Here is a 16439-nt window from a genome sequence, read left to right as displayed (position 1 = left end):
TTTGTCTCCCTAAGCATTCATTTTGTCAGCTCTGAAATGGAAATTATGACCTACAGCCTGACTACACCATAAGGTTATGGAGATCAAAATCGACTGTAAAAATGAAAGTCCTTTGTAAACCAAAGCACTCTGCTAGTCTGGATACCATCTTCCTCCTCACGCTCCGTCTTCCCAGGATGATTTATGCACAGGGGGCCCTTGGACACATCTTGGGACATTGCTGGTGGCCCTGACACTTGGGTCTGGTTGACTTGTCGTGGGGTTTTAAGACCCGCTAGGAGCCTCTGCTTGTAACATTTCTTACAAAGCTTTCTGTCTGAGACTTCCATTTTTTGGCATCTGTAAAACGAATGTATGATGTGCCTTGAGGCCTGTAAGTAAAAAAAAAACCACATCCCTCTTATCTCTGTTCTGAGAAGAAGGTCAAGTTACAGGTCCTGTGAGAAGCGAACTTCTTGGTTCCTGTTCTTGCTGAGGCTGAGGCTTCAACGGCTAAACCACCCCAGAGGTACATGATGGGGCTAACCGAGGGGTCACCCTGGCAACCTGTGCGCAAAGCAGGTAACTCCACTGCACTTCAGTGATTTGTGAGCTGAAGAAGCCATTCCCTTGTGGCAGTGAAGGGAGAAGGGGCGGGAAGCCAGAGAGCGGATGAGGACACGGAGCTGGGAGGGAGTCCTGGTGGTGGCAGAGGCCTGTCTGGGCTGGGGTTCCGAGGACAATAAGTGGGTGAGAAGGAAGTGTGGCTGGCTGCCTGCATTCTGCTTTGAACCTTTATATTCCTCATTCCCCTCTATCATGACTTCCTCTCACTGCTTTTTCTGCCTTCGTGTGTCATGTTCTCAGCCACTTAAAGATTGTTATTATTTGTTCTCTAGGGAGGGTGAGAGGCAAGCAAACCTTCCTTGTTCTACCTAAAGACTCTGTGTTCTGCCTGGACAGCTAAGAAGGCTCAGGGGATACTCATGCTGTGTGTTACCACCTTCAGGTTCTCTGTGGGGAGATGGTGGGAAGGGTGCTAACTTGGTCAGAAAATGCAAGCCTTCCTGGCTATGTGTTTGAAAAGTGCTCTGTTACCTGCCCCAGGACCTGGGAACCTGAGATTACGCTGTGCTTTGTTCGTTAGTTCTCCTTGACCTGGTATAAGGTTCTACACTGGGATGAGGCCTCTGACCCTGAAGGCAGTCTGAAGATGTAGAAGAAAAAAAAAAATCACTCATATTTCAGTTTTATGAAGGGTTTTAGAAAGTTCTAAGCCAACAACTGCTTTGTTGTTGTTGTTGTTGTTGTTGTTGTTTTTCCTACAAAAGGAGATTGAGTTTCAGAGAAAGTACTGTAACATAAGGTTAAGCAGGTTTTTCACTGCTCAATTCTAGGGGATTCCAGTTGCACTGTTGTCATTATAGACTTTTTTGTTTTGTTTTTTCTTCCCCCTACAGGTAGTACAGTGTCTTGAGGAAAGGATGACTTTCCTTGCTGTGGGGGTTAGCAGCTGTGCTGCTCCGGGAAAAAAGTTAATTTAATCAAAGAGTAATAAGAAGGAAAACATTCCTTACACACTGCCATTCTACTTGCCTGGTTGAAGCCTTTCAAACTATGATTTACTGAGAATTTTCTACATAGGTACTGCTATCATCCCTATTTCACACATTGGGAAAACGAGATGCAAAGAGACCAAGCAATTTTCTAAAGGTTGCAGAACAAGTAAATGACAAAACCATAATTTGAACCTAAATAGTCTAGCTCTAATGCCTACATGCATAATCACCTCAGTTATCAAGACCGTATCTTCATTTTAGTAAGGACATTATCAACCCAGAGAAACCTCTGGTGGACTAATTTGAGGAAATACGGATAATCACCTATGATTCCTGCCTTATTCTAAGTTACCCAACAAACAGAACAGAATAAGGAGGCATGTATGGCTGTATCCCTTACCCTCAACCCCTTACTTTTAGCTCCAGACTTGGTCTTGGTTTGCATGTTTCATAGGTCTGGCCACAGCATCAGAGAATATAGCAGTTTTTCCATTTTCTTTTAATGATGGACATAATAGTTACATTTAAATAATTATTTACAGTGTACCTTCACATTTATTTATGCCTTTGAACATCATAACAACCTAGGTATGGAAAGCATTATTATACCATTTTATAAACAGGAAACCAAAGTTCAAAAAATTTCCCAAGGGATGGAGGTGGAGATTATTCTCAATCTGGGTGTCCCGGCTCTGAATTCTATGTTCTGTATACTACATTCTATCAGGATATCTATATTGATGTGTGTATGTGTACCCAACTCTGTAAGTATTTTAAATTTTATTTTGATTGAAAACTGTGATTTTTAAAAGCGCTTTGCTGAACACAAGTGAAGATTTCTGTGTGAGTTTTGTCAGGTTTGCTAGGATAACAAAGATCCAGTCTATGGGGATTTATTGGTGACATTGGCTTTGAGGTGACTTGACATTACTGCCATCAGGACTCTCTAGGAAATGAAATTTCCCACTCTATCTATTCATTGATTTTATGTGCTTATATGATCATTTCCCAAAACTTCAAGACTCATTATTTTATGGACTTGGTAGGACCTTTGTGAAATTTCCCCTATTTTCTCTCAAGGCATTTCAGGTTACTCACTAGCCTTTGCATCGACTTTTGTGATTTCATATACAGTGGTCTCAACAGCACAGAAAGAAATTTCCACAGAGGAAGCCCTCAGTAATATGACCTGCAATGCCTAGGCACGTGAGTGACTAAGCCATCAAGGTGTGTTTCAAATCCAATCTTCAACCAGGAACTTGAAATTCCCTGTAGACTTTCAAATCTGCTAGGTCAGCATCCCCCTCCAGTCGGCTACAGTCATGTTCATCAAGGAGCTGGAAGGCACAACACTGGAAAGCACACATGTTCTTAGGAATAAAAAAGCAAATTTTATGACCTTCCCAGTTAGAAGTGACTTGGTCATTAATTGATCTCCCCCTCTCATCCCTCTCAATTTTATGGAATGCCCTTGTCTGCCTATTTTTGTCTCGCATCTATCCACATATTCCTGAAGAAACAAAAAATGCCATGTAGTCCTTTTGTAATTTCATTTCTTCTCTGAGACTTAATTGGGATGGGGCTCACTGGTACTCTAATGGAAGGTATCCGAAGAAACTTCAGAGTATTCAGGAAATGCTGTTTTAGTAACTAAAAAATTACAGTAATGCAGCATTTTTAAGTGTTTTTAGCTTGAGGTGATTTATACTTTATCTAGTCATCATAAAAAAGCATATTTCTTCTCTGACAAGGATGCCTCTTTGTGACCCACAGTCAATTACTTAAGCTATCTCCCTCCAACTTCCTCCACTACCAAAAAAAAAAAAAAAGGTGCCAGGCATGTCAATTGATTTTGTGATAAGTAAGGTGACCGAGTTCTTATTTATAATATATCCTGAATATCAAAAGCCATATATATGTACATATATAACATATACACAACAAAATTAGTAACATTCTGTAGCATTTGGTGTAACCTATCAAATTACTGACCTTGAATTACTATGACTCATCCCCTGTATTATATTCAATAAAGTCATTCTCAAAAATGAAAGTAACATAAAATAAAGCATTGACCCAACATTTTGACCACACAGCAAACTGAAAGAGGACTAAAGGAAAAATGTGGTTTCAGTAGACACAAAATAACCAAAGGGCAATCTTCAGGAAGACATTCTGAGTGCCTCTGAGACTCCACTTTCCTGGACAGCCCCACTTTGCCCAGCTTATGCAAGTTCCATGAGGTGGACCAGCTCTCTGCTCAGGCAAGCCGAAAACCCTGAGGAGGTTTGGGTGGGAAATCTTTGGAGGAAAAGAAGTGCCAGTGACCAGGAAAGGAATGATTTTAGGAATCGAATATGCTGAGGGGAGGAGCAGATGCCTTGGGGCAAAACGCTTGTTTTTTTAAATTTTTACTTCTTCAGAACTTACTTGTCATGACGGATGATGATGGATGGTCCCTGAGCTCAGTCATGTTCCTCAGGGAACAGGGCACATTGTAAAAATGCATCTCAGAAAACATCTTTCTTCAAAAAGCAGCTTTGAACCCTAGAACACATTTAGCATGGTAAGTGAAAATAAACAAAACAAGGCGTTCGATAGAAGCCCTGTGACCCACTGATAAAGGAACCAAAACCCAGAAGCACAAGACACGAGTCACTATGAGGCAAACAACAGTTTGTTGGTGAGCTCAGAGGCTATTTTTGTGCAGTTACAGTTGGACCACTGCCCACTGCTGTGACTGACCCAGTCCGCTGAATGCCTGCTCTTGTCATGAATGGAGTAAGCAGGTGGGTGTGCACACATGTTTGCTTTTTGCATCAATTCCAACTCCTTCCTCATCTTTTAGGGTAGGAATGAGAAAGAGGCTACGAAGGGTTACTGAAACTCTCCTCCCACGCACATGCACACAAACACACACATAGAGTAAATTTAGAGAGTCAGCAAGGAAAAAATGTTGTAGACTTGTTAAAATCCAAGAGTCTTTTGTGTGGAGAAGAATGTTCATTCCCATTTACCCTTTGTTGAAAGTTTAGTTCATTAATCTTCTGTATTTATTTAAAATTAACTTTTAAAAGCAAGTGGCACTCCTTTAAATATTCACATGCTTCTTGTCCAAATAATAAAAAATATATAACTCCCTAGGGGCACCTTGCTGGTGCAGTCTGTTAAGTATCCAACCCTTGGTTTCAGCTCAGGTCCTGATCTCAGGGTCATGAGATCGAGCCCAGCATCAGGCTCCGCACTTAGCGTGGAGTCTGCTTGAGATTCTGTCTCTCTCGCCCAGTCTACAATAAATAGATCTTAAAAAAAATATTTAAAAATATAACTCCTTAAACTGTTATACATTGATTTTAAACTTAAGTGTATCTGAAATCATACATAAAGTATATCAGATTTCTTTAATAACTCTCTGTAATAGGCTCCATTTTGAACACCCAAGGATTTCAGGTCCTAATTCCTAAAACCTAAATGTTACCTTGTAAGGAAAAAGGATCTTTGCTGATTTGATTGAGTGTCTTGATGTGGGGAAATTATTATGGATTATCTGACGAGACCTCAATCCAATCACAAGTGTCCTTATAAGAGAAAGACAGTGAGAGATCACAGAGACACACAGAAGAGGAGGAACCCACGCGACCACAGAAGCAGAAATTGGAGCAATGTGTTCCTAATGTGGTCTCCCCGTGTCAAGGAATGCTTACAATCTCCAGAAGGTGGAGGAGGCAAGGGATGGATTTTCTCATAGAGCTCCTGGAGCAACCAAACCTTGATTTTGGACTTCTGCCCTCCTCCAGAGCTATGAGCAAATATATTTCTTTTGTTTGAAGCTACCAAGCGTGTGGCAGTTTGTCATGCAGACACAGGAAATTAATATGCTATTAAACACATTAAGAAGCAAACAAAACAACATAAAATGTCACTGTGGTTACAAAACCCTTCAAAAATATTCTCAATTATTCTTGATTAAAAAGTGCAATAGATTTTATTTTGCTTCTTAATTTTTTCTTTTTGGGTTTTCCTTAAGTCTACCTACCTAGGGTTTTAGCAATTATACTGTCCCAAGTATAAAGATTTTCAGATCAGCTGAATCTTCCTTAACTTGGGTGGGTTATTGGACCTGGTTGTACAGGCCAAGATGATTCAAACCTGAGCCACTATTCAGACTGAGGTCCTTCTGTGATAGTGCTCTCTGGTTTCATCACAGGATTTTACTCACCTTTCCTACTACATTTAGTTTTTTGGTTTTTGCTTTTGCAACTTGAGGCCTTTAAGATCTTATGGTCTATGACTATAACATAGTGACCTCATCTGTAGGATAATTATATATGTCTTACTGGTAGTTAATTATAGCAGTAAGGAAAATATAGCAGAATCATTTTCTTGGATGGTCAATTAGCTCTCTTTTTAATGATCTTAGAATGCCCTTCTTGAGACAGCTTCTGAACTGATTTTTATACATGCCTCCTTGCTCTCAACTGTTTCTGCTTAGTGGTTATATAAGACCAGAGGCAGTGAATGGCTCTTCTTGTCACTAATACAACAACTGGCCTCCCTGGACAATGTGCTTACCCACAGTTGTCTCCTCCTGGTCCTCACTGAACTTCTATGAAGTCACTAAAGGTGTAAGCATGTTCCACCACAAACAAGAGTGAGGGCATTGGGTCTATGACAGGAGGGCTTTCCATCCTCTTCATCCTAGTGTGTTGACTCTGCTTCTGTCCCTTGCTTCATGAATCATAGATGTCATGCTCCAGATGTTGTTCAGGAGGAAGTGTAAAGATGGACAACTGCCCCTTTGGCTACCCTTTCATCATGAAGGCAAAAGCTTTCCCAGAAGGTGCTCCCTCAACAAAACCTTCCACGTTGCCTCTCGAGGGCCAAAAACAAGTCATAGGACCTCCTGGTGTGAAAGGAGACTGGGCACAGGTGTTTAGAATTTCTAGTCTCTACTAGAGTGAGGCAAGCAAGGGGGAAGTGTTGGGAAGGGTGATTGATTAGCCTCTCACATGCCACACAAATTCTCTGTGCACATTTGCTTTATGCTTCTCTCTATAGATAGATCTCATTTTTCTGCTTGACCATATATGTATGTGTGTGTGTGTGTGTGTGTGTGTATAGCTAAAAATGTCTATGTTAGCTCTAGAGAACCTCCCAACCCAGGGGCCTCTTTCTCAATTATTCAATTTCTTCTACAAAATTCACTGTCCTCTTGGGCTTTGCCTTGGAAAGTGTTACTGGAAGTCTCTTAAACATGTCTTTACCATTCTCCATGTAAAGCTTGACCATAGGAGGGACCAAATTTCACCACCAGCTATCTTATTCTTATTAAGTACCCTGTCTTATTCTCTCTGAATCTCCTCCACTGGCTGTTCACTGGTAAATCTTCATTTCCATTTTGGGTAAAAAGGTAGATAAATCGACTGTCATTCCTACTATTCTGTGAAAGTTAGTGCAAACTCCAAATATGGTTCTTGATCACTGAAGTTCCTTGGAACCCATTGATTTCTCTCAACAAATCTGGTACTTACAAGTAAAAAGTCCCTTGGCTTTCAGATGATTGTGCCTATTCTGCATTTAAGAAACACAGTTGCAATTTTTACAGATATCTTTCTTTTAGGCTTGTTGCTTTCCCTGACAGCAGCTCATATGAAAAGTAGCGTTGCTATTTGAAAAGTATGGGAAAGTGTAGGATAAACGCAACCAAGAACACACAGGTCAATACAAAACACTGTTCTCTCATTCACACACTCGGTCACATTTCCTTACATGTGTTTCATGTATGCTAACCTCATCTATCTGCATAAATAAGGAGGTCCCTGATGGCAGCACGGGGATCCTACCAGAACTGAATTGATGGATTTCCCTTAAATCAGTTTATCATTATCAATGCCAGGCCAGCTTGGATATCATTAGATGTGTCAAGAAAAATAAAACTCTGAGGGGCCTCTCTCTCTTTCTATTCTTTCTGGAAGAAAGGATTTTAACTATACCATCACAAGATGTGAACCAGTAAAGCAACCTTTTATCTAGAATCAAGGACTATGCGCTATAAGGGTTTTGTTGATTTGGAAACCATGGTTCTGATATTGCAACTGAATCATCATTTGTTTCTATCAGGTTTTGCTGACCACAGAGAAATTATAGTTTTTACTGATCCAATCCTTGTGTATCAATAAAAGTAGTTTAAGGGATACCTGGGTGGCTCATTTGGTTAAGTGTCTGCCGTAAGTTTGGGTCATGATCCTAGGGTCTTCAGATTGAACCCTGCATCAGGTTCCCTGCTCAGTGGGCAGTCTGCTTATGCCTTTCCACCCGCACTTGCTTCTGCTCTCTCTCTCTCTCTAGCTTAAATATATAAAGTCTTATAAAAATATAACTTATAAGCCATTTAAATAAAAGTTTTCAAGATCTACTTTCATGAAAAACAGTGAGTATCACTTGTTATTAGTATTAAATTTTTTTTCTATTTGGTAAAACCGAATTTGACATTTTACATAATGCAAGTCTCCATTACAGTTTATAGAAATATTCTCTCCCGGGAATAGTCCTAATCTCCAGACTGTATGTCCATCTGTCCACTTGGTATCTCCACTTGCATGTCTGACAATCTTGACACCAACCATTCCAATCCTCCTCTTTACCTTCATAGTAGTAGGATTACCATTCTGCCTGTGGCTCAAGTCTAATAGCTGGGAATCAGTCCTGATCTCTTTAGTTCTCTTATATCCATTCTTTGGGAAGTACTGTTAGCTCTAACTCCAAAATATATCCTCAATCCAACCACATATCACCCATTCTACTGATAGTAGGCTAGGCCCAGAAGCCACAGTGCCTTAGCAGAATTGTTCCAGCAGCCTCCTAATTGGTCTTCTTGGTTTCATACTCTCTCCACCCATGGGCCCTCCCCTTCATTCTTCATAATCACACAGAATGCTTTTTTTTATTTTTTTAAAAATTCTTTTAAAGATTTTATTTATTTATTTGACAGAGAGAGAGAGATCACAAGTAGGCAGAGAGGCAGGCAGAGAGAGGTGGGGAAGCAGGCTCCCTGCTGAGCAGAGAGCCCAATATGGGGCTCGATCCCAGGACCCCGAGACCACGACCCGAGCCGACGGCAGAGACTTTAACCCACTGAGCCACCCAGGCACCCCCAGAATGCTCTTTTTAAAGATTGTATTTAATCATATCACTCCCTCATTTAAATCTCTCCCATAATCTCCCATTGAAATTAAAATAGAATCTAAACTCTATTGGAGCCCAAGGGTTTCCCTGAGCTGGTCCCACCAATGCCTTGGACCTAATCTCACACCCCTTTTCCCATCACTCACGGGCCTTCTCTTTGTCTACGGAAAATGCACAATTTGTTCTAGTTTCATAGTCCTCTCTTTTTTTGTCATTTCCTTTGGTTAGAATGCTCTGTCCAAAGATCTCGGCCTACTCTAGCTTCCTTTATCATCATCCAAGACTCAGAGACAATGTCACCTCTTCAGAAAACCCTTCCTGACTACTTAGCTACAGTAACTACCCTTTGCTGCAAGGTACTCTCTACACTGTTACTATTTTTAATAGGGAATATCACTACCTGAATCTCTCCTTATCTCCTCTTCCTTCCTCCCTCCCTGTCTTCTCCCTTTCCTTCTTCTTTTCCTACTTGTTTTTTGGCTATTTGCCCCATCCCAGCATAAAGGTCACTAAGATAAAGATTTCTCTGATTTCCCACTGTAATCCTAGCCCCTAGAATAGTGCCTGACTCATTGTAGGTGCTCAATTAATAAATGTCACTTATTGAGTGGCTTCTGTATACTGGGCACTGTAGTAGGTTCATTAGATATTTATGCCTATTTCTCAAAACAAGCTTTTGAAGATTTAAGTGTGCATAACTTGAAGCACAGAAAGGTTATGTGACATAGATAATTAATGTTAAACTAAGCTGAATCCAGAAGGTCTGTCTGATTTCAAAATCCATGGGTTTTTTTGTTTGTTTTTATTCAATATTGCTTCACTCTACTTGATTTTCAGGCTCTGCATTTGTGATCAAGCATCACTGTGTTTGTTTTTCATATTTGATTTTGCCAAATAATTGCCTTTTTACAGCTATTGATATCTAGTGTCATTTTTGCTAAGATTGATATTAAAAAGTTTACTCAGCTTTTAGATTAGTTTCCTTCATAGGTATAAGACAATTTTTAACCAAATATAATGAAACTGATGTGAATTAGTATCATGGAAATGAGTTTTTCCTGAGACCTTAGTAGATACTGATAGCGGTAATTCATAGTTTTATCTTCCTTAATTAATTTCTTTGCGGCTGGCTCTTTTACTGTCATTACATCAGCTTGTATGTTTGCTTCCCCCTTACTCCATGTAGTTTTTAATTTTCTATTTCAGTTTACACAGAACATCAATTTATAGACCACAGATCCTTTTTTAAAATGGGTGTGGGTAGTGAGAGGAGGTAGAAGTATAAACCAAAATAAATGCCTGCATTTGGAAAAGTCCTTGCAATTCACTGATGTCATTCTGTACATCTTAAAGATGAACAATGAGAGTGGGAGAAGCTTGTGATGAGTCAGGAGGACAGCAAGCCCTGGGCTGACTGCATGGAGGGCAGATATTCCTGATTTGGGTTTCACGTCCTGGCTGTGTTTTTATACCTCTTCATGGTGGAGCAAATCCAGATGCTAGTGGGAATTACCCAAGATCCACGGCGAAAAGTGCAGATGTATGTCCATAGGCCTTCCCCCATCCCTCTCCTTGCCTTCAGATACCAACAGACTCCCCAGAATCTTCTCAGTTTACCCATCCCTGTCATAAGCTGGTGGATGATACCTGGGAATCCAGGCTCCCAACTGCTCCCAGGTGCCTGAATTAGTTGTTGTATCTCTTAGGGGTCAAGGGGACCAGAGAATAGAGAAAGAGGAAATATGGAAGACCTAAGACTTACTCATTAGTTTGAAAAAAACTAGGAGACCACACCATGGGCTCCCGACATAGCCCCTACTACAACTTCCTTATCTTACAACTGATCCTGTCCCTTTGCCATTCTTCTGTCTTTATGGTCAGCCTCTTGGCACCAGCTCACATTCTCCTTTACCTGTGCTTCCTAAGTACTACTTTGTCCTTCTACCTTCTACCTCTTACCTTCTCAGGTAGCACCTGAGTATTACCTTCCGTGTATTACCTTTGTCCTGCCTCATCCTACTCACACATCAACCTGCCCTGACCCTCTAGGTTCCTGTTGCTCGGGGCTGGAGTATCTCTGGCCTTTTCTTCTGTGAGGGCATTAAAGGAGATCAGTCTGCCCATCTGCACTTTTTCACCGAAATCCACCTTCCCTTTTATACATGCCATTCCCATCCTGACCATTTGGCTTTAAAAAGATAAAAACTAGTTCTCTAACATCAACAGTGCTCATGCACCCCCCAGTCAGCAAATGTTAGAGATCTGCTGAGATTTTAGTGTCCGTCGCCAAGAAATTTTATTTCATGCATAATGTATGGTGCAAAAAGAAAGTGGGGGTGTTCCTTACCTGCACTTTACAGTTTCGGATCCTCAAGAAGTTAAAGTTTACCTGTACTTGTTGGTGCTCAGTCTACACTGAAAGAAAGTCTGCACCATTCAAAATTGCTCCCAACCATAAAATTCTGCTTAAAGATGTTTTTCTTTTTTAATTGAGGTAGTTAGGTCAGATAATAACCATACAAAAATGTTTAATGACTTTTGTTCTGATTTATTAAAAGTAAAGTTAAATATGCATTAATTTGCTCATTAATCTCCAAGTTTAGGTGAATAATTACCATCTCTATGCACTAACTTGAAATTTTATAATTTTTTAGTTCCAAAAGGAGAAAAACCAAGTTGTTAAAAAGTTAAGGGCAATGTAAACTTCACCCCAATTAAATTATTTTCACTATTTCTAGACGTTTTAGGTGACAGGCTTTTAAAAAAATAAATGTTACAAAAGTATAGTTTTATATTTCATAAATCTTAACTATTCTTATAGTATAATAATATTATCAATATTGGGTGATTGGAAGCAACATATTTGTTATGTAAAACAAGACTATATTTCTCACAGTAATTTCCTTATTGAACATAAATATAATTTTCCCCCAGCAAGTCCAGAGCACATTCTGGCAGGTTAGCCTGCTTTTTGTCATACTCTTATGAGTATTTTCCAAGGACAGTATATATTCCTTGAAAACATGATTCGTGATGACTATACGCTATTTGATTAAATGCTGTTCCATGAGTTTATTGCTGACTCATGAGATTTTGGTTGGTTCTTATTTTTTCATATTTAAAAATTGGCATTATGGTTTCTTGATTTATTGAGATCAAAACTTGTTTTTCCCTGACCTGGAAGAGTAACAATCAAGTTAAGACCAAGTTTAAATATCTGCTGCTGGATGCTTCAGTCCTTTGGTATTTGTCTCATGGATGGCATGAGGAGCTTTTGGCTTTAAGTTTCCTGACAGCTTTGGCCTACTGCTTCTTTTCTTCCTGACTGATACCCTGACCACCTCACCTCAACTGGGCCGGGATGGATAAGAAACAGGCCCAGTTAGGCTCCAAGTGGCCAAGACCAAGCTGGAGGTGAGGTTCAGCCTGTCTTCTTGACAGCTCTGGGCCTTCTTTTCCCATTGGATAGCTGGCTTCCCACTTCATCCTTAGATCAGTCCTCATCTGATACTATAGTGTGATGGCTTGGTTTCTTTTACTTCTAGTAGCTGCATAGACAAATCTGATATTGTGATTTATAATAAGATATAGATGTTTGGTCTTTGACCCCATTCCAGGTACTGAGCTCCTAAAACCCCTGGAATTTTTTAAGTGGTAAGAGAGAGAGTTGTCTTTTGTTATGTTAATGAGGGGGCTGTTTGGAAAGCGCCTAAGGATAGGAGCAGGTTGTCTGGAGACAACCAAGTAATTAGAAGGTTGGAACACAGTCCTACTGGCCCTGACTTACAGGGAGGGGAAAGGGGCTTGAAATTGAGCTCAGTCACCAATGACCAATAATTTACTCAACCATGCCTATGTAATGAAGCCTCCATAAAAATTCAGAAGGACATAGCTCAGAGAGCTTCAGTGTTGGTGGACACATGGAGATTTGGGGAGAGTGGTGCACCTGGAGCGTTCATGGAAGCTCATGACCTTCCCGCATCTCTTCCATCTGTCTGTTCCTGAGTTACACTGTTTTATAATAAGCCAGTAGTCTAGTAAGTAAAATGTTTCTGAGTTCTGTGAGTTGCTCTTGCAAAGTAATTGAACTCAAGGATGAGGCTCTTAGAATCTCCAATCTATGGTCAGTTGGGCTAAAACACATATGACAAGCTGGCTGGCAGTTGGCATTTGAGTGGGCGAAGGGCAGGATCTTGTAGAACCTAACCTTTAACTTGTGCGATCTGACATCATCTCCAGGTAGACAGTATGAGACTTGAGTGGGATTGTAGGACACCTACTTGGTGTCAGAGAATTGTTTGGTGGTGTGGGGAAGAAACCCACACACTTTAATTAGTGGGAATCAGAGTCTTAACTACCTAGACTTGTTTCCATACCACAGTCCATGTTGGGTTTTCACATTCCATCCCCAGAACCAGATCCTGACCTGGTAGCTGGGTCCTGCTTTCTGCTGAGGAGATCCTTAATACCCACAAGCCCTGTCTGCCTCCCAGACCTGGAGGGCTGTTCCTTCACACACTGTAATTGACTCCTGTATGCTAAACTCAATATTTTTGGTTTTTTCTCCAAATGTCCTTTTTTTGAAAAGCAGAGCTCTCTTCCAATGTCTGCAACTGCATCCTTTCTCTAAGTGCTTGTCCCACGCTGGTGACGAGGATCAGCTTCTCCTATGAGTCATCACCTCCTTCTGATCTTGGCTCCTCTACTCTGTTGGCCTGTGACCCTGCCTCTCTGTGCCATTTCTGCATCTTTATGTGGAGACAATAATAGTCCTTACCTCATAGAGTTGTGAGATGTAATAAATTAATATGTGCAAAGAGCTTAGAATGCTGCCACAGAAGTGTTTAATGTGTCTTAGCTTTATTATCTTGGAAAATTTCTCCCCAAGCTCTGTTAGCACCAGTGATGAAATTCAGGCTGCTCTTTCCTCGGAGTCCCTACTGCAGGGATGGACAAAGGCAGGTGGGAGAAAGGTCTTGGGCTGCGGCTACTTCTTTTTCTAGGACACTGCAAATGGCCTAACAGTCCTCCTGCCAAATTCAGAGCCAGTGGTCAATTGGGCTTCCCTTTTATCTTATTTGAAGCAACTTAATAAAAAGAAATACTGACTTCTGAACTGTACACAATGGGACTGTAATAGGTATTTGCTAAAGGGAACATTCCACGTGTACAAAGGACTTGCTTTGAGCTGTATCTCTTTAGTCGCACGTTCCAAACTGAATGTGAAGTAAGAGGAGGCTGGAAGAAGTATGTCGAAATTCAGTATATTATGGAACTCTCAAGAGGTGGACCACAGAAAAAGGAATGCTGACAAATTCATAGAAACAGAGTAGAATGGTGGTTGCCAGGGTCTGGGGAGGGAGGACGAGTGGAGGTAAATGGAGAGATATTGGTCAAAGGGTAACAACTTTTAGTTTTAAGATGATTAAGTTCTGGGGGTCAATAATCTCTGTAGTGACTATAGTTAGCAATACTGTAGTGTATATACCTAAAAATTTGTTAAGAGAGGGCTTAAATGTTCTCACCACACAGAAAAAAAAATTGTAATACTGTGAGATGAAGGATGTATTAATCTTATTGTGGTCATCAGTTGGCAACATTTATGTGTATTAAATCATAATACTGACTACTTGCTCTTATACATTATATGTCAATTATATTCCACTAAAGCTGGGGGAGAAAAAGGCATGCTGGGAATCCTTCACAGGTGGGCCAGCAACTTGTGATCAAATTTCCAAATTTATTGGTGGCAAAATCAATTTACTTCTGTAATGTCAGTTTAGGAGCACACTGAACCAAGCCCGGTCGATGATGTTGAGCAGAGCAGGTGAATGTATTATAAGAGGTCAGAGTCATAGCTGAAGATAATGGGCTAAAAACTAGGGTGGCCTCTTCACTGAGACATGTGAAAATTTGTCTTGTGACCCTGGAGGAAGTTGTCCCCAGGGCAGTGTACTGTTATCTTCACAGTCATGACTCCATATTGAAGGAGGACAAAAAAAACGAAGGGATGGTTTTAATAGAGACACTATGCTGAGCGTTGGCTGGTTCCGTAGTAACAGTTTCTGACTTGTTTCACTTTCTTTAGAGCCTATGAGTCCTTCATATGTGTGCCTAAAATTCTTGTGCTGAATGAGAAAAGAAAATAAGGTTGTCACTGGAAGATTCTAAAAATGGACAGGAAAGATCTTTCAAGATCAAGGCATATGAAGCCTGATTAGAAGTCCCACAATGCAGGTGACCAGCGTTGGAAATGACAAGGAAGCGTGTCAAGTGGAAAAATAACTGGTTAATTCCAGTCTTCCCTTTGTGCCAGATCTGAGGCATCACCAGAAATAGCAGCAGTGGGTCCTGGAAGCCGTGGCTGTCATTTGAATGGGACATAAACATGGGAGGAAACGGGGATGAGGCGGCCGGTTATGCCTCATCCCTTCCAGCCCCCCCTTACGCACACAGGAAGTCACAGCCAGGACTGTCATCTCTTCGGACAAAGGATGATGATGTAAAAAGAGTCTGAAATGTAAAGATGGCAAATACTCACCATTAAGTCATGTAAACTGCCTGCCTGACCCTTAATCGTGTTCATTCTTTTGAACCTGAACATCTCATCCTGTAATTTCCTTGGTCGTATAGCCCCTTCTATTCCCTGGAAATAAGACACACTTTCTTTTTCCCCAGCTTGGCCCCGCAAGAGTTATTTTAGAAGGCTCCTAAATCCAGTTTAAACGTGAAAAAAGGGAAGGTCTTTGAAAAGAGATATTTTTGTTTGGTGTCCTTTCTTACAAAAATAAAAGGCATCAAGGTAAGCTAAACAATGGACTTAAATGTTGCTTTGAGAACCTGCTTATTCTGATAATATAAAAGTTGGCTCCTCTGTGTCCTCACTTCAGTATTGATGTTTGCATATGCAACACATTTAAATTGTTGGTCTTTGTTAGCTATTCTTATGCATAATTTCTTCGACCGCTTTTTTAAAACTTGATTTCTCTTACATTTAGAACATCATTCACTAACCCCAAATAAGTTAATAATAAATGGAAGGTTTTGAAGCTTTCTTCATAAATATCATTAAATTTTTTTTTAAATTGCTTTTTTCTATATATGCCCCTTTTTAGGATTTTCAGAATGCTTTTACAATAGTTGCCTTTGATAGAGCGTTCAAAGCAGTAGCATCTAATATGTTTTTAACATCTGAATTCTTGCAGGTAATTTTCTGGATTATTTCCTTTTCATTCCTTTGACAACTTAATGCAGGCAGCCCTTGCTTTGTGCATGCTTTGTTAACTGAAACTCATTTGTATCAGAGCCATGCAAAGTGAAAGCTGTTATATGTTTGTTGTTTTAAGGTCATCAGGATCCAAACATCACTTTTAGGAGACCAGCATGTCTTGGTATTCTGATAGCAGTGTCATTTTTCTCTAAAATTATTAGAAATGATTTAGACTGCCTTTGACAGATATATATTTCCTCTGTTAGTACCAGCCTCCGGCTACTTTCCCAGTGCAGGACAAACACAGAGGGCTCTCTGTGCAGTTCAGAGTTCCCACCAAGGGGTTCAGCTAGAATTCCCGTCCTTGGCCAAATTCTTCCCAGTGTTCAAGAAAAGAGCATGGAGAGTTTCCTCCGTGACCCATAGTCTTGTGGGTTCCCAGCCACTGACATGGTAGCCAGTTACTGCTGAGGGGCCCAGTGAACCTGTGCCACTGTCTCCAAACA

The 16439-nt window shown here is 40.5% G+C and overlaps 1 long non-coding RNA gene across 1 annotated transcript; it reads left to right on the top strand.

The window, feature by feature from the left end:
* The first annotated feature begins 457 nt into the window (after window positions 1-457).
* Window positions 458-15488, top strand: LOC116876738. Its single transcript, XR_004384449.1, has 3 exons — window positions 458-561; window positions 3962-4104; window positions 15040-15488. It is a non-coding gene; the product is annotated as an uncharacterized LOC116876738 (long non-coding RNA).
* Window positions 15489-16439: the final 951 nt, after the last annotated feature.

This window comes from Lontra canadensis, unplaced genomic scaffold (assembly GCF_010015895.1).
Source record: "Lontra canadensis isolate GAN:19392208 unplaced genomic scaffold, GSC_riverotter_1.0 scaffold47, whole genome shotgun sequence".
NCBI classification, from domain to species: domain Eukaryota; kingdom Metazoa; phylum Chordata; class Mammalia; order Carnivora; family Mustelidae; genus Lontra; species Lontra canadensis.
The sequence above is the reverse complement of the archived record's forward strand: the minus strand, read 5'-3'. Positions and strand labels throughout refer to the sequence as shown.